The following is a 23,355-nucleotide window of genomic DNA, read 5'->3' as shown; positions in this document are numbered from 1 at the left end:
CCATGCCGTCTATCCCAAGCCAATCCTTGATCACGCCCCAAAGCCTCCTAGTGAAACAACACTTGAAGAAGAGGTGATCCACCATTTCATTAAGAATTGAATGATAGAGCTTTGAAAATTTATTGACCCGGTCAAAATCGGGTGACTCAATTTTAATTGAAGACCTTAATTGAATGTGGGCTCTTTTAAACTAGGGAGTTTAGTGTTATAGACAATGAAACTGTTACGGGGCATCCAGCTTTGCTCATGTTATTTGCTGAAGAGGGAATATATGCACCTATATATGGTAAGGCGCGCCGACATACGAATTTACATGGTCCTGGTCACGTACTACAAGGGAACGGCGATGGCGTCCAGCGGGATCTTGGTCGCCTTCCCAGTCATCGACTTGTCCGTGAACACGTTCACTGCGGAATCGACTGGAGGGCTCGCATCGCAGCTGCTCTACGCCTTCACTGGGACGATTTTTCTGCGGCTTTGGTCGCCTGACGGAGCTTGAACCACCGGACCTCTCCTCCCACCGGCTCCACGGAGACGGAGTGATCCCGGGGGCGCTGATGTCTCTCACCTACCTTGCGGTACTGAACGTGTCCACTAATCGGCTACAGGGGGTCATACCACAGAGTGACACACAAGGTACAGCTGCTATAAGGCTATGGAAGTTGACTATGGAACACCTAGTTAACAAGGGAGTTGTTGGCTTTTGCACTTTATGAAATGAAAATGATGGCCTTTTGCTTGTGTCAGCCACAAAACCCTGCTGCCCTCGTGCAACAAAAGGCGCCGGATTGGGTGGTGCATCTGCTTCTAGAAGGGGAACTATCTGCTTTTGCTAGACTCACTCCACGATCTCAGGCTCTCAGCTCACCTACTCTAATCAATCCCCTCTCCTCCCGTCAAGGTCCTGCACTGCACGCACGACTTGGTCGCTCCTTTCTTTTATTTTTTTGATTTGATTTGAGAATGGTCGCTCCTTTCTTGGCAGACAAGGGAGCGTGGAGACTGGGGTGGTGGACTGACGGTGAAAGAAACTGCAGGGCCGCAAAGCGCAAACACACGTACTCTGGCTCTCAATCCGTTCTCACATCGAAACGGGAGATGCGCGTCTCTCCATCCGTTTCTGCCCACCGACAGGGCCAGGGAAGACGAATCTTGACGGCCCGGCACGAAACCAAAGAGAGCGAACACAAACGCGCATCTTCATGCCCAAGTCGAGGGTATTTTATTGTGTGTACGCTCATTTCCTCTTCTTTTCTTTTTTGACTTAGAAGAATGGGCATCCGAACAGAAAACAAGAGTTTTTCTTCAAGTAAAAGAGGAATTCGAGTGAGGCTAAGGGACATTTTCTTTCTTTCTTTTTTTTTTATGCGAGGAAGGGAAAGGGACATTTTCTGTAGGAACGAAGCTTCAATCAAGAAAAAGTAGCAGTGAGGAAACACTTTGAGACCAAAAGCTCCTTCCTGACAGAACATTTGGTCCGTCCCGCGTGTGACAGTTAAGTTTCCTCTCGCGACTGGCTTGGCGATCGCATCCGGCCTAGGTTTTCTTGTTGCGCCGCCGCCAATCCACATCCTGGTTCTCCGATCACCTGTCGTCCTCGCTTCTCATCCGTGAGCCCGTCCTAATCCACCATAGGCCTTCCGTGTGTGCTAGGGCACGCGGTCGTATAAGCACCTTAGAACCCTAGTCTAGGCTGCTGCGTATGGTTGGGGAGAGGATGGAACGAGTCGAGGGCCTGATGAAGAGTCTGAAGTTGTCGGAGTCAGAGAGGAAGGGGAGGAAGATCATCTGGAGTGGAAGGGGAAAAGTGGGGGTGGTTGAGCCACAGGTGATCGCAAAACTGATGTTGGACATGAAGGAAATATGCCCTAGAGGCAATAATAAAGTTGCTATTTTATATTTCCTCATTCATGATAAATGTTTATTATACATACACATTATAAGAAGTCTTGCAAGCAAAGTGACTAATGAGTTAGTTACGAGATGATGTATTACGGAATGAGTAAAGAGACTTGCAGGTAACGAGATTGAACTAGGTATGAAGGTACCGCGATCGAATCTCGGGCAAGTAACATACGGATGACAAAGGGAATAACGTATGTTGTCATTACGGTTTGACCGATAAAGTAGAATATGTAGGAGCCAATATGAGCATCCAGGTTCCGCTATTGGTTATTGATCGGAGAGGTGTCTCGGTCATGTCTACATAGTTCTCGAACCCGTAGGGTCCACACCCTTAACGTTGGATGACGATTTTGATTTATATGAGTTATGTGATTTGGTGACCGAATGTTGTTCGGAGTCCCAGATGAGATCACGGACATGACGAGGAGTCTCGAAATGGTCGATAGGTAAAGATTCATATATAGGACGATGATATTCGGACACCGGAAGTGTTCCGGGGTGTACCGGGTACATATCGGGTCACCGGAAGGGGTTTCGGGCACCCCCGACAAAAGATATGGGCCTAATGGGCCAAGAAGGGAAACACAGCAGCCAGCAGGGGCTGTTGCGCCCCCTATATGGGCCGCACCTGAGGGAAAGGAAAGAGGGGGGAGAGAGGGAAGGGGAGGGATTCGGCCTCCCCCTTCCCTCCCTCCTCCTCCTTCTTTCCCCCTCCGGTACTTATGGAAGGGGGGAGGCCGAATTGGGGGAGGCGCCCAAGTAGGATTCCTCCTACTTGGGGCGCCCCTTGCTGCTCCCCTCCCTCTCCCACCTATATATATGTGGGGGGGGCACCGCTAGAACACACAACATTGATTCCTAGCCGTGTGCGGCGCCCCCTCCACAGTTTACACCCTCGGTCATATTCTCGTAGTGCTTAGGCGAAGCCCTGCGCGGATCACTTCACCATCACCGTCACCATGCTGTCGTGCTAACGGAACTCATCTACTTCCTCGACACTTTGCTGGATCAAGAGTTCGAGGGACGTCATCGAGCTGAACGTGTGCAGAACTCGGAGGTGCCGTGCGTTCGGTGCTTGATCGGTCGGAATGAGAAGAAGTTCGACTACATCAACCGCATTGTCAAACACTTCCGCTTTTGGTCTATAAGGGTACGTAGACACACTCTCCCCCTCTCGTTGATATGCATCTCCTAGATAGATCTTGCATGAGCGTAGGAAATTTTTATAAATTGCATGCTACGTTTTCCAAAAGTGGCATCTGAGCCAGGTCTATGCGTAGATGATATGCACGAGTAGAACACAAAGAGTTGTGGGCAGTGACCGTCATACTGCTTACCACCAACGTCTTCTTTTGATTCGGCGGTATTGTTGGATGAAGCGGCCCGGACCAACCTTACATGACCACGTTCATGAGACCGGTTCCACCAACAGACATGCAACTAGTTTTGCATAAAGGTGGCGGTCGGGTGTCTATTTCTCCAACTTTAGTTGAATCAAATTTGACTGCGACCGGTCCTTGTTGAAGGTTAAAACAACAAAGTTCATAAATCACCGTTGTGGTTTTGAATAAGAACGGTTCTTGCTAGAAGCCCGTAGTAGCCACGTAAAACTTGCAACAACAAAGTAGAGGGCGTCTAACTTGTTTTTGCAAGGCATGTTGTGATGTGATATGGTCAAGACATGATGTGATATACGTTATTGTATGGGATGATCATGTTTTGTAAAAGTTATCGGCAACTGGCAGGAGCCTTATGGTTGTCATTTTATTGTATGAAATGCAAATGCCATGTAATTGTTTTACTTTATCACTATGCGTTAGCGATAGTTGTGGAAGCAATAGTGAAGGAAATATGCCCTAGTGGCAATAATAAAGTTGTTATTTATATTTCCTTATATCATGATAAATGTTTATTATTCATGTTGTATTAACCGGAAACTTGATACATGTGTGAATACATAGACAAAACGGAGTGTCCCTAGTATGCCTCTACTAGACTAGCTCGTTAATCAAAGATGGTTAAGTTTCCTAACCATAGACATGTGTTGTCATTTGCTGAACGGGATCACATCATTAAGAGAATGATGTGATGGACAAGACCCATCCGTTAGCTTAGCTTAATGATCGTTAAGTTTTATTGCTATTGCTTTCTTCATGACTTATACATATTCCTCTGACTATGAGATTATGCAACTCCCGAATACCGGAGGAACACCTTGTGTGCTATCAAACGTCACAACATAACCGGGTGATTATAAAGATGCTCTACAGGTGTCTCCGAAGGTGTTTGTTGGGTTGGCATAGATCAAGATTAGGATTTGTCACTCCGAGTATCGGAGAGGTATCTCTGGGCCCTCTCGGTAATGCACATCACTATATGCCTTGCAAGCAATGTGACTAATGAGTTAGTTGCGGGATGATGCATTACGGAACGAGTAAAGAGACTTGCCGGTAACGAGATTGAACTAGGTATGAGGATACCGACGATCGAATCTCGGGCAAGTAACATACCGGTGACAAAGGGAATAACGTATGTTGTCATTGCGGTTTGACCGATAAAGATCTTCGTAGAATATGTAGGAACCAATATGAGCATCCATGTTGCACTGTTGGTTATTGATCAGAGATATGTCTCGGTCATGTCTACATAGTTCTCGAACCCATAGGGTCCGCACGCTTAACGTTCGGTGACGATCGGTATTATGAGTTTATGTGTTTTGATGTATCGAAGGTAGTTCGGAGTCCCGGATATGACCACGGACATGAGGAGGAGTATCGAAATGGTCGAGACATAAAGATTGATATATTGGAAGGTAGTATTCGGACACCGGAAGGGTTCCGGAGTGTATCGGGTACATACCAGAGTACCGCAGGGGTTACCGGAACCCCCCGGGGAAAGATATGGGCCATATGGGCCATAGGACGGAGGCTAACCAGCCCACAAGGGGCTGGCATGCCCCCCACAAGGGAGGAGGCCGAATTGGATTAGGGAAGGGGACGGCGCCCCCCTTTCCTTCTCCTACTCCCTCTCCTTCCCCCTTTCCCCCTCCGGAAGAAGGAAAAAAGGGGGGCCAAATCCTACTAGGACTGGAGTCCTAGTAGGGCTCCCCTCTCCCTGGCGCGCCCCTGGTGGCCGGCCTCCTCCCCTCCTCCTTTATATACGGGGGCAAGGGGGCACCCCAAGGCACATCAATTGTTCTCTTAGCCGTGTGCGGTGCCCCCCTCCACAGTTTACTCCTCCGATCATAGCGTCGTAGTGCTTATGCGAATCCCTGCACAGATCACATCACCATCACCGTCACCATGCTGTTGTGCTGACGGAATTCTCCCTCGACCCTCTGCTGGATCAAGAGTTCGAGGGACGTCATCGAGCTGAACGTGTGCTAAACTCGGAGGTGCCGTACGTTCGGTACTAGATCAGTTGGATCGTGAAGACGTTCGACTACATCAACCGCGTTAACCTAACGCTTCTGCTTTCGGTCTACGAGGGTACGTGGACACACTCTCCCCCTCTCGTTGCTATGCATCTCCTAGATAGATCTTGCGTGATCGTAGAATTTTTTTTTGAAATTGCATGCTACGTTCCCCAATAGTGGCATCCGAGCCAGGCCTATGCGTAGATGATATGCACGAGTAGAACACAAAGAGTTGTGGGCGGTGATAGTCATACTGCTTACCACCAACGTCTTATTTTGATTCGGCGGTATTGTTGGATGCAGCGGCCCGGACCAACCTTACATGACCGCGTTCATGAGATCGGTTCCACCGACAGACATGCAACTTGTTTTGCATAAAGGTGGCTGGCGGGTGTCTGTTTCTCCAACTTTAGTTGAATCGAATTTGACTACGGCCGGTCCTTGTTGAAGGTTAAAACAACAAACTTGACGAAACACCGTTGTGGTTTTGATGCGTAGGTAAGAACGGTTCTTACTAGAATCTCGTAGCAGCCACGTAAAACTTGCAACAACAAAGTAGAGGACGTCTAACTTGTTTTTGCAGGGCATGTTGTGATGTGATATAAGTTATTGTATGAGATGATCATGTTTTGTAAAAGTTATCGGCAACTGGCAGGAGCCTTATGGTTGTCGCTTTATTGTATTAAATGCAATCGCCATGTAATTGCTTTACTTTATCACTATGCGGTAGCGATAGTTGTAGAAGCAATAGTTGGCGAGATGACAATGACGCTACGATGGAGATCAAGGTGTCAAGCCGGTGACGATGGAGATCATGACGGTGCTTTGGAGATGGAGATCAAAGACACAAGATGATGATGGCCATATCATGTAACATATTTTGAATGCATGTGATGTTTATCTTTTATGCATCTTATTTTGCTTAGTTCGGCGGTAGCATTATAAGATGATCCCTCACTAAATTTCAAGGTATAAGTGTTCTCCTTGAGTATGCACCGTTGCTACAGTTTGTCGTGCCGAGACACCACGTGGTGATCGGGTGTGATTGGCTATACGTTCACATACAACGGATGCAAGGCAGTTTTGCACATGCAGAATACTGGGGTTAAACTTGACGAGCCTAGCATGTACAGACATGGCCTCGGAACACTGGAGACCGAAAGGTCGAACGTGAATCATATAGTAGATATGATCAACATAGAGATGTTCACCATTGAAGACTACTCCATCTCACGTGATGATCGGACATGGTTAGTTGATTTGGATCACGTGATCATTTAGATGACTCGAGGGATGTCTATCTAAGTGGGAGTTCTTAAGTAATTTGATTAATTGAATTTAATTTATCATGAACTTAGTCCTAATAGTATTTGCATATCTATGTTGTAGACCAATAGCTCGTGTATAGCTCTCCTGTTTTTTTTTGATATGTTCCAAGAGAAAACTAAGTTGAAAGATGATAGTAGCAATGATGCGGACTGTGTCCATGATGTGAGGATTATCCTCATTGCTGCAAAGAAGAATTATGTCCTTGATGCACCACTAGGTGACGAACCTGTTGCAGGAGCAGATGCAGACGTTATGAACATTTTGCAAGCTCGGTATGATGACTACTTGATAGTTTAGTGCACCATGCTTTACGGCCTAGAACCGGGACTTCAAAAATGTTTTGAAACACCACGGAGCATATGAGACGTTCCAAGAGTTGAAATTTGTATTTCAGACTCATGCCCGTGTCGAGAGGTATGAGACCTCCGACAAGTACTTTGCCTACAAGATGGAGGAGAATAGCTCAGCCAGTGTGCATGTACTCAGAATGTCTGGGTACTACAATCGCTTGAATCAAGTGGGAGTTAATCTTCCAGATAAGATAGTGATTGACAGAATTCTCTAGTCACTATCACGAAGCTACTAGAACTTTGTGATGAACTATAATTTGCAAGGGATGATGAAAATGATTCCCGAGCTCTTCACGATGCTACAATCGGCGAAGGTAGAAATCAAGAAAGAGCATCAAGTGTTGATGATTAACAAGACCACTAATTTCAAGAAAAAGGGCAAGGGAAAGAAAGGGAACTGCAAGAAGAATGACAAGCAAGTTTCCACTCCCATGAAGAAGGCCAAAGCTAGACCCAAGCCTGAAACTGAGTGCTTATACTGTCACTGGAAGTGGAACTGCCCTGGATACTTGGTGGATAAGAAGGATGGCAAAGTGAACAAAGGTATATTTGATATACATGTTATTGATGTGTACTTTACTAGTGTTCATAGTAACCCCTGGGTATTTGATACCGGTTCAGTTGCTAGGATTAGTAACTCAAAACAAGAGTTGCAAAATGAACATAGACTAGTTAAGGGCAAGGTGATGATGTGTGTTGGAAGTGATTCCAAGGTTGATAAGATCACCATCGCACACTCCGTCTACCTTCGGGATTAGTGTTGAACCTAAATAAATGTTATTTGGTGTTTGCGTTGAGCATAAATATGATTTTATCATGTTTATTGCAACACGATTATTCATTTAAGCCAGAGAATAATTGTTGTTCTATTTACATGAATAAAACCTTCTATGGTCATACACCCAATGTGAATGGTTTATTGAATCTCAATCGTAATGATACACATATTCATAATATTGATGCCAAAAGATGCAAAGTTGATAACGATAGCAACATATTTGTGGCACTGCCGTTTAGGTCATATTGGTGTAAAGCGCATGAAGAAACTCCATGCAGATGGACTTTTGGAATCACTTGATTATGAATCATTTGATGCTTGCAAACCATGCCTCATGGGCAAGATGACTAAGACTCCGTTCTCCGAAACAATGGAGCGAGCCACTGACTTATTGGAGATAATACATACCGATGTATGCAGTCCGATGAGTGTTGAGGCTTGCGGCGGGTATCGTTATTTTCTGACATTGACAGATGATTTGAGCAGATATGGGTATATCTACTTAATGAAACACAAGTCTAAAATATTTAAAAAAGTTCAAAGAATTTCAGAATGAAGTGGAGAATCATCGTAACAAGAATATACAGTTTCTACGATTTGATCGCGGAGGTGAATATTTGAGTTACGAGTTTGGCCTTCATTTAAAACAATGTGGAATAGTTTCACAACTCACGCCACCTGGAACACCACAGCGTAATGGTGTGTCCGAACGTCGTAACCGTACTTTATTAGATATGGTGCGATCCATGATGTCTCTTACCGATTTACCACTATCGTTTTGGGGTTATGCATTAGAGACAGCTGCATTCACGTTAAATAGGGCACCATCTAAATCCGTTGAGACGACACCATATGAACTGTGGTTTGGCAAGAAACCTAAGCTGTCATTTCTTAAAGTTTGGGGCTGCGATGCTTATGTGAAAAAAGCTTCAACTTGATAAGCTCGAACCCAAATCAAGAGAAGTGTGTCTTCATAGATACCCAAAAGAAACTGATGGGGACACCTTCTATCACAGATCCAAAGGCAAGACTTTTGTTGCTAAGAATGGATCCTTTGTAGAGAAGGAGTTTCTCTCGAAAGAAGTGAGTGGGAGGAAAGTAGAACTTGATGAGGTAGTTGTACCTTCTCTCGAATTGGAAAATGGTTCATCACAGAAATCAGTTCCAGTGATGCCTACATCAATTAGTGAGGAAGTTAATAATGATGATCATGAAACTTCGGATCAAGTTACTACCAAACCTCGTAGGTCAACTAGAGCACGTTCCGCACCAGAGTGGTACGGTAATCCTATTCTGCAAGTCATGTTACTAGACCATGACGAACCTACAAACTATGAGGAAGCGATGATGAGCCCAGATTCCGATAAATGGCTTGAGGCCATGAAATCTGAGATAGCATCCATGTATGAGAACAAAGTATGGACTTTGATTGACTTGCCCGATGATCGGCAAGCCATTAAGAATAAATGGATCTTCAAGAGGATGACGGACTGTGATAGTAGTGTTACTATCTACAAAGCTCGAATTTTCACAAAACGTTTTTGACAAGTTCAAGGTGTTGACTACGATGAGATTTTCTCACTCGTATCGATGCTTAAAGTCTGTCCGAATCATGTTATCAATTGCCGCATTTTATAAAATCTGGAAAATGGATGTCAAAACTGCATTCCTTAATGGATTTATTAAAGAAGAGTTGTATATGATGCAACCAGAAGGTTTTCTCAATCCTAAAGGTGCTAACAAAGTGTGCAAGCTGCAGCGATCCATCTATGCACTGGTGCAAGCATCTCGGAGTTGGAATACACGCTTTGATGAGTTGATCAAAGCATATAGTTTTATACAGACTTGCGGTGAAGCCTGTATTTACAAGAAAGTGAGTGGGAGCACTACAACCTTTCTGATAAGTATATGTGAATGACATATTGTTGATCGAAAATGATGTAGAATTTTCTAGAAAGCATAAAGGAGTGTTTGAAAGGAGTTTTTCAAAGAAAGACCTCGGTGAAGCTACTTACATATAGGGCATCAAGATCTATAAAGATAGATCAAGACGCTTGATAATACTTTCGATGAGTGCATACCTTGATAAGATTTTGAAGGAGTTCAAAATGGATCAGTCAAAGAAAGAGTTCTTGCCTGAGTTGTAAGGTATGAAGTTGAGTAAGACTCAAAACCCGATCATGACAGAAGATAGAGAGAATGAAAGTCATTCCCTATGCCTCAGCCATAGGTTCTATAAAAGTATGCCATGCTGTGTAACAGACCTATTGTATACCTTGCCATGAGTTTGGCAAGGGGATACAATAGTGATCTAGGAGTTGATCACTAGACAGCGGTCAAAATTATCCTTAGAGGACTAAGGAAATATTTCTCGGTTATGGAGGTGATAAATAGTTCGTCGTAAAGAGTTACGTCGATGCAAGCTTTGACATCGATCTGGATGACTCTGAGTCTCGATCTGGATACATATTTAAAGTAGGGAGCAATTACCTAGAGTAGCTCCATGCAGAGCATTGTAGACATACAAATTTGCAAAATACATACGGATCTGAATGTGGCAGACCCGTTGACTAAACTTCTCTCACAAGCAAAACATGATCACACCTTAGTACTCTTTGGGTGTTAATCACATGGCGATGTGAACTAGATTATTGACTCTAGTAAACCCTTTGGGTGTTGGCGATGTGAACTATGGGTGTTAATCACATGGTGATGTGAACTATTGGTGTTAAATCACATGGAGATGTGAACTAGATTATTGACTCTAGTGCAAGTGGGAGACTGAAGGAAATATGCCCTAGAGGCAATAATAAAGTTGTTATTTATATTTCCTTATATTGTGATAAATGTTTATTATTCATGCTAGAATTGTATTAACCGGAAACTTGATACATGTGTGAATACATAGACAAAACAATGTGTCCCTAGTATGCCTCTACTTGACTAGCTCATTAATCAAAGATGGTTAAGTTTCCTGACCATAGACATGAGTTGTCATTTAATGAATGGGATCACATCATTAAGAGAATTATGTGATGGACAAGACCCATCCATTAGCTTAGCATAATGATCGTTAAGTTTCATTGCGATTGCTTTCTTCATGACTTATACATATTCCTCTGACTATGAGATTATGCAACTCCCGAATACCGGAGGAACACCTTGTGTGCTATCAAACGTCACAACGTAACTGGGTGATTATAAAGATGCTCTACAGGTGTCTCCGGAGGTGTTTGTTGGGTTGGCATAGATCCAGATTAGGATTTGTCACTCCGAGTATCGGATAGGTATCTCTGGGCCCTCTCGGTAATGCACATCACTATATGCCTTGCAAGCAATGTGACTAATGAGTTAGTTGCGGGATGATGCATTACAGAACGAGTAAAGAGACTTGCCGGTAACGAGATTGAACTAGGTATGAGGATACCGACGATCGAATCTCGGGCAAGTAACAAACCAATGACAAACGGAATAACGTATGTTGTCATTGCGGTTTGACCGATAAAGATCTTCATAGAATATGTAGGAACCAATATGAGCATCCAGGTTCCGGTGTTGGTCATTGATCAGAGATATGTCTCGGTCATGTCTACATAGTTCTCAAACCCGTAGGGTCCGCACGCTTAACGTTCAATGACGATTTGTATTATGAGTTATGTGTTTTGGTGACCGAAGATTGTTTGGAGTCCCAGATGAGATCACGGACATGACAAGGAGTCTCGAAATGATCGAGGGGTAAAGATTGATATATTGGAAGGTAGTATTCGGACACCGGAAGGGTTCCAGAGTGTATCGGGTACATACCGGAGTACCGGAGGGGTTACCAAACCCCCGGGGAAAGATATGGGCCATATGGGCCATAGGACGGAGGCTAACCAGCCCACAAGGGGCTGGCACGCCCCCCACAAGGGAGGAGGCCGAATTGGATTAGGGAAGGGGGCGGCGCCCCCCTTTCCTTCTCCTACTCCCTCTCCTTCCCCCTTTCCTCCCCCGGAAGAAGGAAAAAAGGGGGGCCGAATCCTACTAGGACTGGAGTCCTAGTAGGACTCCCCTCTCCCTGGCACGCCCCTGGTGGCTGGTCTCCTCCCCTCCTCCTTTATATACGGGGGCAAGGGGGCACCCCAAGGCACATCAATTGTTCTCTTAGCCGTGTGCGGTGCCCCCTCCACAGTTTACTCCTCCGGTCATAGCGTCGTAGTGCTTACGCGAAGCCCTGCGCGGATCACATCACCATCACCGTCACCACGCCGTCGTGCTGACGGAACTCTCCCTCGACCCTCTGCTGGATCAAGATTTCGAGGGACGTCATCGAGCTGAACGTGTGCTGAACTCGGAGGTGTCGTACCTTCGGTACTATATCGGTTGGATCGTGAAGACGTTCGACTACATCAACCGCATTAACCTAACGCTTCCGCTTTCGGTCTACGAGGGTATGTGGACACAATCTCCCCCCTCTCGTTGCTATGCATCTTCTAGATAGATCTTGTGTGATCGTAGAATTTTTTTTAAATTGCATGCTACGTTCCCCAACAAATAGTTGGCGAGATGACCACGACGCTATGATGGAGATCATGGTGTCAAGCTGGTGACGATGGAGATCATGACGGTGCTTTGGAGATGGAGATCAAAGGCACAAGATGATGATGGCCATATCATGTCCCATATTTTGATTGCATGTGATGTTTATCTTTTATGCATCTTATTTTGCTTAGTACGGCGGTAGCATTATAAGATGATCCCTTACTAAAATTTCAAGGTATGAGTGTTCTCCCTGAGTATGCACCGTTGCGACAGTTCGTCGTGCTGAGACACCATGTGATGATCGGGTGTGATAGGCTCTACGTTCACATACAACGGGTGCAAGACAGTTTTGCACATGCGGAATACTCGGGTTAAACTTGACGAGCCTAGCATGTACAAACATGGCCTCGGAACACTGGAGACCGAAAGGTCGAACATGAATCATATAATAGATATGATCAACATATAGATGTTCACCATTGATGACTACTCCATCTCACGTGATGATCGGACATGGTTTAGTTGATTTGGATCACGTATCATTTAGATGACTTGAGGGATGTCTATCTAAGTGGGAGTTCTTAAGTAATATGATTAATTGAACTTAATTTATCATGAACTTAGTCTTGATAGTTTTTGCATATCTATGTTGTAGATCAATGGCCCGTGCTTCCGTTCCATTGAATTTGAGAAAGCTAAGTTGAAAGATGATGGTAGCAACTACACGGACTGGGTCCGTAACTTGAGGATTATGCTCATTACTACACAGAAAAAGTATGTCCTTGATGCACTGATTACCCACAATTATAGGGGATCAATTGTAGCTCTTTTCGGTAAGTAAGAGTGTCGAACCCAACGAGGAGCAGAAGGAAATGTCAAGTAGTTTTCAGTAAGGTAATGTCTGCAAGTGTTGAAATTGTAAGTAGTGGAGTAGTTTGATAGCAAGATAAATTGTAACGAGCAAGTAACTATAGTAGTAACAAAAGTGCAGCAAGGTATCCCAATCCTTTTGAGGCAAAGGATAGGCCAAAACAGTCTCTTATAGTGAGCAAAGCATTCTTGAGGGTACACGGGAATTTCATCTAGTCACTTTCATCATGTTGGTTTAATTCGTGTTCGCTACTTTGATAATTTGATATGTGGGTGGACCGGTGCTTAGGTGTTGTTCTTACTTGAACAAACCTCCTACTTATGATTAACCCTCCCGCAAGCATCCGCAACTACGAGAAAAGTATTAAGAATAAATTCTAACCATAGCATTAAACTTTTGGATCCAATCGGTCCCTTACGGAATAGTGCATAAACTGGGGTTTAAGCTTCTGTCACTCTCGCAACCCATCATCTAATTGCTAATCCACAATGCATTCCGTTAGGCCCAAATATGATGAAGTGTCATGTAGTCGACATTCACATGACACCACTAAGGGAATCACAACATACATACTATCAAAATATCGAACACATATCAAATTCACATGATTACTTGCAACATGATTTCTCCCGTGACCTCAAGAACAGAAGTAACTACTCACAAATGATAAACATGCTCATGATCAGAGGAGTATTAAATAGCATAATGGATCTGAACATATAATCTTCCACCAAATAAACCATATAGTAATCAACTACAAGATGTAATCAACACTACTAGTCACCCACAAGCACCAATCTATAGTTCCGGTAACAAGATTGAACACAAGAGATGAACTAGGGTTTGAGATGAGATGGTGCTGTTTAAGATGTTGATGGAGATTGCCCTCCCCAAGATGGGAGAGTTGTTGGTGATGATGAGGACGATGATTTCCCCCTCTGGGAGGGAAGTTCCCCTGGTGGAATCGCTCCGCCGGAGGGCAAAAGTGCTCCTGCCCAAGTTCCGCCTTGAGACGGCGGCGCTCTATCCCGAAAGTCCCCTCTCATTTTTTCTAGGTCAAAATGACTTATATACCAGAAGATGGGCACCGGAGGTGGGCCTGGGTGAGCACAACCCACCAGGGCGCGCCTGGGCTCCCTGGCGCGCCCAGGTCGGTTGTGCCCACCTGGTGGGCCCCCTCTAGTAGTTATTTGCTCCAATAATTCTTAAATATTCCATAAAAAATCTTCGTGAAGTTGCAGCTTGTTTGGAGTCGTGCAAGATAGGTAGCCTGACGTAGCTTTTCTAGGTCCTGATTTCCAGCTGCCGGAATTCTCCCTCTTGGTGTGTACCTTGCAAATTATGAGAGAAAAGGCATTAGAATTACTCCAAAAAACATTATTATGGATAAAAACATCATAAATAACAGTAAGAAAACATGATGTAAAATGGACGTATCAACTCCCCCAAGCTTAGACCTCGCTTGTCCTCAAGCGAAAACCGAAATCGAAAAACATGTCCACATGCTTTGAGAGAGAGGTGTCGATAAAAACAAAATACAGACATAGAAGCATCATGTGAATTATTATAACAGCAACAAATTTAAACATAATACTTTTACCATATACTTCTCATGAATAAGTAACAGTTCATCACATGATCGAAGTATAAAGGAAAAACTCTATTGGAAACCAACAAACTATGTTCTCAGTCAACTTTGCAACTACAATTCATCATCTTTTCAGGAAGGGTCACGTGTCGGAGCCTTTACGCAAGTCCACATACTCAACCATCATGTAGTCTTCTATGATTACTAACACTCACCGCGTACACATGAGCAAAACGTTTCAACCGGACACATAGAAAGATAGGGGCTTATAGTTTCGCCTCCCAACATATTCACCACAAGGGTGGTGTCAACAATAATAACTCATGCTATCTATATTCAACTGGACATATGTGCCTAGATCTTTCCTCACCAAATGATGCTTGCCAAAGGAGAAAAATAAAAAGGAATATAAGGAAAACTTTGACTCTTTGCATAAAAGTAAATACATAAAAGTAAAAGATAGGCCCTTCGCGGAGGGAAGCAGAGGTTGCCATGCGCTTATTTGTTTGTATGCTCAACCCCTTAGTGCAAAAGAACGTCACGTTGCATTGCCCCTTGCGATAGCGACCTTTATTATGCAGTATGTCGCTTTTATTCTTCACCATCACAAGTTCGTGCAATGCTCAATTTTCTCTTACACTAAATGATCTCACACATTTATAAGAAATTTTTATTGCCTTTTTGCACCGATGACAACTTACTTGAGGGATCTTGCTCAATCCCTAGGTAGGTATGGTGGATACTTGAAAATAAGATTTGGGTTTAACGGTTTTTGGATGCACAAGCAGTATCTCTACTTGGTGCGGAATTTTTGGCTAGCAAAAATAGGGCAAGCATCACATGTTAAAGGATCTATGACAATATGACTCCTATGTGAATATAAACAAACATAAACCATTAAGTTGTCTTCCTTGTCCAACGTCAACAATTTTGGCATATAATATTTTGATGAGGGCTCAAAATCACAAAAGATTTCTAGGATAGTATATTTATATGTGAATCTTCTCTTCCCTTATTAATTCTTTCATGAGTTGCATCATTGACTAATGCTATGTTTGTCAATCTATAATAACATTTTCTACTTATACTTTTCCTTATGTGGTGCCATCACCTACCATAGGATTAGTATATGATCTTATTGATTTTTTCCTTTCTTTTATTTACTTCCTTTCTCTTTTTCTTTCTTGTTTCTTTTCTTTATTTGCAACATGAAAGTAAAGAAGCAAAAACTCAAACAAAACTTTATTATATAACTTGCACACGATTACAAGGATAGATCACTAAGCAAACTCTCAAAGAAGAAAGGATCGAACTAAACTTTTATTCATTCTAAAGCAAAAGATCAAACTAAATTAAGTAAAAGCAAAAAGATAGTGGGATGATATGATACCGGGGCACCTTCCCCAAGCTTGGCGGATGCCAAGGGGAGTGCCCATACCCGACACTCAATTTTCCTTTGATGATGAAGAAGATGGTGGTGGTGATGAAGAAGTATTCTCCAATATAAGTATGATTAGATCCTTCAAACCTTGAAACTCCCGGAGGGCTTGATGAATTAATTCGCTGTTTTTCTTCACCTCAGCCAGTATGTGTTTATTCTCCGGGCCCCACGGTTTTGTTCCTGCACTATTTTCTCTTGGCCGAGATATGTCCCAGTTAGACGGTATGTGCCTATGAGGAGTGTTCTCGAACCCATAATTGTGAATCAAATTGTGAAAATTGTTACGATGTAACCTGTGTAAGGGCCTCCTCGGTGGGAGTTCTTCTTGTACTTCCAGGCTCGCTTGATTGTTCGATGATCCCATAGCTTGATGAGGTTTAGGATGAGTAGAGATGCCAGCAAATGTGCCCCTCTCAGAGGCCGGAGAGCGATCCCCAAAAGGATTTTCCTCTTCTTCCTCCATAGCAATCTCTCCAGTTTCATCCCTCCTTAGCTCCTCCTGAACCAACCTTGTGTCTTCTTCTCCATTGTTGAAGGGTGAGGAAGACATGATGTTGATCTAGCTGAATCTATTAGAAAACAGCAAGAAAAGAGAACAGAGGATTTCTCTGCGATACTGTGATCAACAGGTTCGGGAAGTATATATAGATTTCCTTATCTTGGAGGATAAGCATACGGAAGAAAAATGGAGTCCGGGAGGTGTCCCAGGTGGGCACAACCCACCTGGGCGCGCCAGGCGCCCACCAGGGGACACTTCCTGGAAGTTTCTTTATTTTCAAAATTCTTAAATATTCCAAAGCTGATAAAAAATATTTTTGCGGATTTTCCGGAGTCCGTTTACTTACCGTATCACGTACCTCCTTATTTTCACGATTCTAGAGTGTTCCGGAAGGACTCTTTTATGTGTTCTTCCGGTGTCAAAGTTTGGATAATATTACTTTCAACATTAATGGGCGTACCTGAGATATAATGCTTTATTCGTTTCCCATTGACAACCTTCGGGTTAGTACCTTCGGAATTATTTATTTTGATGCCTCTAGACCGATAAACTTCCTCGATGATATAGGGGCCTTCCATTTTGAGAGGATTTTTCCTGCAAAGAATCTAAAACGAGAGTTGTACAAAAGAACATATTCCCCAACTTTAAACTCACGCTTTTGGATTCTTTTGTCATGCCATCATTTAACCTTTTCTTTGAATAATTTTGCATTTTTGTAAGCTTGGGTTCTCCATTCATCTAATGAGCTAATATCAAATAACCTCTTTTCACCAGCAAGTTTGAAATCATAGTTGAGTTCTTTGACTGCCCAAAATGCTTTATGTTCTAACTCAAGAGGCAAATGACAAGCTTTTCCATAAACCATTTTATAAGGAGACGTACCCACAGGATTTTTATATGTTGTTCTATAAGCCCAAAGTGCATCATCTAATTTCTTAGACCAATTCTTCCTGGACCTATTGACAGTCTTTTGCAAAATTAATTTTATTTCTCTATTGCTAAGTTCAACTTGACCACTAGACTGAGGATGATAGGGTGATGCAATTCTATGGTTAACATCATACTTGGCAAGCATTTTATGGGAAGCACCATGAATAAAGTGTGAACCACCATCGGTCATTAAATATCTAGGGACTCCAAACCTTGGGAAAATAACTTCCTTAAGCATTTTAATAGAGGTGTTGTGATCAGCACTACTGGTTGGAATAGCTTCTAGCCATTTAGTAACATAATCAACAGCAACCAAAATATGTGTATACCCGTTAGAGGAAGGAAAAGGTCCCATGTAATCAAATACCCAAACATCAAATGGTTCAACAACAAGTGAATAATTCATAGGCATTTCTTGACACTTACCGATATTACCTATTCTTTGACATTCATCACAAGATGAGACGTACTTACGAGCATCCTCGAAGAGAGTAGGCCAATAAAATCCAGACTGCAATACCTTATGAGCAGTTCTATCTCCAGCATGATGCCCTCCATAAACTTCGGAGTGACATTTCCATAGGATTTGTCCCTGTTCATGCTTAGGTACACAACGTCTAATAATACCATCTACTCCTCTTTATAAAGATTTGGGTCATCCCAAAAATAGTGTGTTAAGTCATAGAAGAATTTTTTGTTTTGTTGGTATGTAAAGCTAGGTGGTAAATATTTAGCAACAATGTAATTAGCATAGTCAGCATACCAAGGAGTACTATTAGCAACATTTATTGCAGCTAACTGCTCATTAGGAAAACTATCATCAATAGGTAGTGGATCATCAAGCACATTTTCAAGCCTAGACAAGTTATCAGCTACGGGGTTCTCAGCTCCTTTCCTATCAATGATATGTAAATCAAATTCTTGTAACAAAAGAACCCATCGAATAAGTCTAGGTTTAGCATCTTTCTTTTCCATAACATATTTAATAGCAACATGGTCGGTGTGAACGATAACTTTAGAATCAACAATGTAAGATCTGAATTTATCACAAGCAAACACCATTGCTAGAAATTCCTTTTCAGTAGTAGCATAATTTCGTTGGGCACTGTCTAGAGTTTTACTAGCATAATGAATAACATTCAGTTTCTAATCAACTCTTTGTCCTAGAATAGCACCAACAGCATAATCACTAGCATCACACATAATTTCAAAAGGCAAGTTCCAGTCAGGTGGTTGAACAATAGGTGCAGAAATTAAGGCTTTTTTGGGTGTTTCAAAAGCTTCCAAACAATGATCATCGAAAACAAAAGGAATATCCTTTTGCAAAAGATTTGTAAGAGGCCTAGAAATTTTAGAAAAGTCTTTGATAAATCTCCTATTGAAACCAGCGTGACTAAGGAAACTACGAATACCTTTGATGTCCTTAGGTCATGGCATTTTCTCAATTGCATCAACCTTAGCTTTGTCCACTTCAATGCCGTTCTCAGAAATCTTATGACCCAAGACAATACCTTCATTAACCATAAAGTGGCACTTCTCCCAATTCAAGACAAGATTTGTTAGTTCACATCTTTGCAAAACTCGATCAAGATTGCTTAAACAATCATCAAAAGACTTCCCATAAACAAAAAAGTCATCCATGAAAACCTCAACAATCTTTTCACAAAAATCAGAGAATATAGCAGTCATACATCTTTGAAAGGTAGCAGGTGCATTACATAAACCAAAAGGCATACGTCTATAAGCATAGGTTCCAAAAGGACAAGTAAAAGTGGTCTTTTCTTGATCAGGTTGAGAAATAGGTATTTGTGAAAAACCAGAATATCCATCAAGGAAGCAAAAGTGTGTGTGCTTAGATAATCTTTCAAGTATTTGATCAATAAAAGGCAAAGGGTAATGATCTTTCCTAGTTGCTTTGTTTAGTTTTCTAAAATCAATTACCATCCTATAGCCTGTAACAATTCTTTGTGGAATAAGTTCATTCTTATCATTAGGAACAATAGTTATACCTCCTTTCTTAGGGATACAATGAACAGGACTTACCCATCTACTATCAGCTATAGGATAGATTATACCTGCTTCCAGAAGTTTTAATATTTTCGTTCTTACCACTTCTTTCATCTTCGGATTTAACTGACGTTGGTGATCAACAAAGGGGGTTTATCACCAGGTTCCATATTAATTTTGTGCTGACATAGAGTAGGACTAATGCCCTTTAAATCATCAAGAGTGTATCCAATAGCAGCTCAGTGCTTCCTTAGAACTTTCAATAATCTTTCTTCTTCATGTTATGAAAGGTTAGCACTAATAATAACAGGATATATCTTCTTTTCATCAAGATAAGCATATTTCAAAGTGTCTGGCAATTGTTTTAATTCAAACACAGGATCACCTTTAGGTGGAGGAGGACCTCCTAGAGTTTCAATAGGCAAATTGTGTTTAAGTAGAGGACGTTGTTCAAAGAAAATCTTATCTATTTCATTTCTTTCATGCATATGTAAATCATTTTCATGGTCTAGCAAATGTTGTTCTAAAGGATCAGAAGGTGGCACAGCAATAGAAGCAAGACCAATTAATTCATCCTTACTAGGCAATTCTTTTTCATGAAGATTTCTACTGAACTTGGAAAAATTAAACTCATGAGACTCATTACCAAAGCTAACACCGACAATTTGTTTCTCACAATCTATTCTAGCATTAACGGTGTTCAAGAAAGGTCCACCAAAAATAATGGGACAGAAGTCATCTTGTGGGGAACCAAGAACAAGGAAATCCGTAGGGTATTTTATTTTCCCACACAAGACTTCAACATCTCTAACAATCCCAATTGGTGATATGGTGTCTCTATTAGCAAGTTTAATAGTAACATATATTTGTTCTATCTCTGCGGGTGCTATGTCATTCATAATTTCTTGATATAAGGTGTAAGGAATAGCACTCACACTAGCACCTATGTCACATAAACCATGATAACAATGATCGCCTATTTTAACTGAGATGACAGGCATGCCAACAACAGGTCTATGTTTATCCCTTTTATCAAGTTTAGCAATTCTAGCAGCTTCTTCATAGAAATAAATAACATGCCCATCCATATCTTCTTCCAAGAGATCTTTAACCATAGCAATGCTAGGTTCTACTTTAATTTGTTCATCAGGTTTAGGTGTTCTAATATAGCTTTTGTTAACCACAGTTGAAAGTTTAGCATGTTCCTTTATCCTAACAAGGAAAGGTGGTTTCTCAATATAAGCAGAAGGGACAACTTGATCAACATTATAAATTATAGTTTCTTCTTTAACCGGTACCGGTTCTTTAATTTTTTATTTAATAGGTGGGTGATATTTAAACCACTTCTCTTTAGGGAGTTCAACATGAGTAGCAAATGATTCGCAAAAGGAGGCTACTATCTCAGAGTCAAGTCCATATTTAGTGCTAAACTTTTGAAAAGCATCAGTATTCATAAAAGATTTAACACAATCATACTTAAGCTTAATACCTGACTCTTTACCTTCGTCGAGTTCCCAATCTTCAGAGTTGAGTTAATTCTTTCCAAAAGATCCCACCGAAATTCGATAGTCTTCTTCATAAAAGAACTAGCACAAGAAGTATCAAGCATGGTTTGATCATTACGAGAAAGCCGAGCATAAAAGTTCTGGATAATAATTTCTCTTGAGAGCTCACGATTGGGGCATTAATATAACATTGAATTAAGCCTCCCCCAAGATAGAGTGATACTTTCTCCTTCACGAGGCCAAAAATTACATATATAATTCTGATCATGATGAACTAGATGCATAGGATAACTTTTTTGGTGGAACTCCAATTTCAAATGATTCCAATTCCATGATCCAATATCATCGCATAGCCTATACCATGCCAATGCTTTTCCCTTCAAAGATAAAGGGAAAACCTTTTTCATCACTTCATCTCTGGGTAAACCTGCGAGCTTAAACAATCCACAAATTTGTTCTACATATATCAAGTGCATATCACGATGTTTGGTTCCATCTCCTGCATAAGGATTAGCTAGCAGTTGTTCTATCATACCCGAAGGAATTTCATATGCAATATTTTCAGTAGGTGCAGTAGGTTGAGGGGTAGCTAATTGTGGTTCCGGTCAAGGTGAAGATACCCCGAACAAACCCCTCAAAGGATTGTTTTCCATAGTAACAAGTGATAATAAATTTCAGCACACTATATAAATGTTTCCTTACCAAAGGCGCTTCGCTCCCCGGGAACGGCGCCAGAAAATAGCCTTGATGACCCACAAGTATAGGGGATCAATTGTAGCATTTTTCGATAAGTAAGATTGTCGAACCCAACGAGGAGCAGAAGGAAATGTGAAGTAGTTTTCAGTAAGGTAATGTCTGCAAGTGCTGAAATTGTAAGTAGTGGAGTAGTTTGATAGCAAGATAAATTGTAACGAGCAAGTAACGATAGTAGTAACAAAAGTGCAGCAAGGTAGCCCAATCCTTTTGAGGCAAAGGACAGGCCAAAATGGTCTCTTATAGTGAGCAAAGCGTTCTTGATAGTACACGGGAATTTCATCTAGTCACTTTCATCATGTTGGTTTAACTCATGTTCGCTACTTTGATAATTTGATATGTGGGTGAACCGGTGCTTAGGTGCTATTCTTACTTGAACAAACCTCCTACTTATGATTAACCCTCCCGCAAGCATCCGCAACTACGAGAAAAGTATTAAGAATAAATTCTAACCATAGCATTAAACTTTTGGATCCAATCGGTCCCTTACGGAATAGCGCATAAACTGGGGTTTAAGCTTCTGTCACTCTCGCAACCCATCATCTAATTGCTACCCCACAATGCATTCCCTTAGTCCCAAATATGGTGAAGTGTCATGTAGTCGACGTTCAGATGACACCACTAAGGGAATCACAACATACATACTAACAAAATATCGAACACATATCAAATTCACATGATTACTTGCAACATGATTTCTCCCGTGACCTCAAGAACAAAAGTAACTACTCACAAATGATAAACATGCTCATGATCATAGGAGTATTAAATAGCATAATGGATCTGAACATATAATCTTGCACCAAATAAACCATATAGTAATCAACTACAAGATGTAATCAACACTACTAGTCAGCCACAAGCACCAATCTATAGTTCCGGTAACAAGATTGAACACAAGAGATAAACTAGCACTAGTACGCATCGGTGCTATACAAACGGTTTTTAACCGCTTTCCGCGACGGCATTTGGAACCGTTGCCTAGTGAGTGACGGCGATAGGGGGGTCCTTCCCACACGACCCAGAAACCGTCAGGGATAGGGACCCTAAAGTACTCCTACTCGTTTCTGCTCACATTGCCATCGCAGTTGGTATTCTGTGGTGCTATGTTTATGATGCGCGGCCCATCACAAACGGTTCATTATTACAGAACGTGTATGATGCGCGGCCCATCACAAATGGTTCACTATTAAGAAGATTAGCTAATTGTCGTACGAGTGTCGGACATGATTACGAAACGTCAGACCGTCGTAACATCGTCGTACACGACAACTATCGCGCATGCTATTCTGTGGTGTAACGTTTATGATGCATACTTCATCAGAAACAGTTCATGGTTGCGAATCGTGTACGATAAGGCAACTAACACAAATGTTTAGTTTGCCTGCATCGTTTGTGATATTGTCTGACATCGCACACGGTTTGCAAACGGCAACTGTAAGCATGCTTGCACATGTTTCCTC

Source organism: Triticum aestivum, chromosome 2D (assembly GCF_018294505.1).
Source record: "Triticum aestivum cultivar Chinese Spring chromosome 2D, IWGSC CS RefSeq v2.1, whole genome shotgun sequence".
NCBI classification, from domain to species: domain Eukaryota; kingdom Viridiplantae; phylum Streptophyta; class Magnoliopsida; order Poales; family Poaceae; genus Triticum; species Triticum aestivum.
This window is presented reverse-complemented; position numbering follows the sequence as displayed.